Here is a 2,052-nt window from a genome sequence, read left to right as displayed (position 1 = left end):
GCTCCAGAAAACAAAACAAAAAAAACAGAAAAAAAAAAAAATCCATCTTGTGCTTTCGGGAAAAGGAGAGCTGGTTGATTCCTACAAATTCAGATCCTTCAAGGACAAGGAGGGGCTGGAAAGTGTCCAGAGAAAGGTTGTTAGTGATGAGGGTCCTACAGCAGACTCTGCTTAGAGAAGCTGCTCAGAGGCTTAGAATAATACTGGGGTGGCAGTGGCACTCTGAGACTACTCAAGGGAAAAGGAATGCAGGGGGGCAGAAGCAGCAATCCTCTGGGGGAGCCCCAAGTTTGCAGGCACCCAAGTTTCGTCTTGACAGAAGGAAGACTGGCTGGCTGTGAAGTGTGTGAACTTAGAGCTGGCAGCTGGGGAGGTGGAGAGCTACTTGTCACTGGCAGGATTTGATGGAAGTCACTGAGCCCTGCTGGGGACAGTAGTGAGCTCTCCTGCAGTGCTATGAGGCTGGAGTAGAGGAGTTCAACCTTCCCCTTCCAGTCATTAAGGGAGAAGGGAAGAGCTGGAAAAAGATGAATTTATTCTGCCGTGGCCAATGGAAGGGTGAGTCTGATAGCAGGTTCAAGTACTGGATCCTGTACTTGCTGTGCTATTTTAGGTGAATTATTCTGCCTCTCTGTGCTTCTGTTTTCACATCTGTAAAATGGACATCTATGATTAGTAAATGGGATGGTGTGTAAAGGGCATGGTGGTGGGCTTTCTACCCAGTCCGAGCTCAGGAAGTGGGGGGCAGATGAGGGGGCTGTTTCCACACACCAGCCATCCCAGGCCTCCTGCTACATGCTCAGCTCCTGGTTCATCCATTTCCTCATGTGTCACCAGCATCACATTTGGAATTTGGGCATCTGTTGGTCAAAAGTCATAGTCTATATTTGGCTAAAGTAATTTTATCCCAGATCACTGCTGACAAAGTCAGCATCATTCCCTCCCCTGCACCCCAGTCTCCTGGAAGGTTCCACATTGTCCAGGAAGGCTGCTCTCTTAGCTTGGTTGCTTTGGGCTCTCTCCTATGCTGGTGTCCAAAAAGTAATAACAAATCTCCCAGCCAGCAGCTGGGTGCCCAGGAATTCCAGCCCAACCTAGCCAGCCCTGCTCACCAGTGCATCTGTTTCTAATCAGCACAGGAAGGCGCATTCTCTCTACTAGCAAGTGAACGTGCAGGACGGAGCCTGGGGACCGTGCTAATTGATTGCTAAATGGATCTTGTCATTTCTAAAAGAGGCCTCCAAGCCTGCCCTTTGCTCTGCCTATGCTCCCCAAGGGTTGGAGAGTTTAAGAATTAACTCATCAGCTGCCTGTGGTTGCAGAGGATCTCTGGAACTTCTAGTGTGGGATGCCCTAGGAGCCTCAGAGAAACCCCTGGTCTTTCTTTGTTCAAGACTGATGGTTTGAAAGGCACTGCCACAGGTACCAGCCCACTCTGTTCTCTCTGCGTCTTGCAGGGTCTGGCCTATGGGACAAATGAGGAACTCAAGGTTCAGGAGTGTGTGGTATGACTCCAGCATAGCACTGGTGGCAGAGATGCAGTGGTCATGATTCCTACTGGGTTGAGGTTTTGTCTCCAGCCCTGCCCATTAGCAGTGTCTAGCCAGGCTGGCCACTGAGATTCTCAGAAGGGGGGGCATCACAGGACAGCTATCTAGGAATGAGGACACACAGGTACCCGTCCAGCTGCCTTGTCATGATGAGAGTCCAGGAAGACACTGCTTACATTTGAGGGCAAAAGACTGATGGCCAGCCTGCCCTACTGACAGCAAGCCCCCCATGTGCCAGCCTCTTTGCTCCAAGGGCCTGGGCTTCCTTGGCATTTAGAGGAATATCCAGTCTCCTCATCTGTCTCCCCAAGTTGAAGTCAGGGACTGTGGTCTTTCTGTCTCTATGAGTGTACTCACAATGGAGGCTATGAGTGGGCGAATGAATGAATGATTCATGCTGACTGTTTCTAGATCTCATTCATTGGTCTCTGGACAGTTGGTCAGTGAGAACAAGTTACCGCCTCTTTCTTGGTGCAGCACTTTCATAGTCATCCATTCCATA

Source organism: Nannospalax galili, unplaced genomic scaffold (assembly GCF_000622305.1).
Source record: "Nannospalax galili isolate Female #2095 unplaced genomic scaffold, S.galili_v1.0 scaffold8, whole genome shotgun sequence".
Taxonomy (NCBI): Eukaryota; Metazoa; Chordata; class Mammalia; order Rodentia; family Spalacidae; genus Nannospalax; species Nannospalax galili.
Note: the sequence above shows the minus strand (reverse complement) of the source record.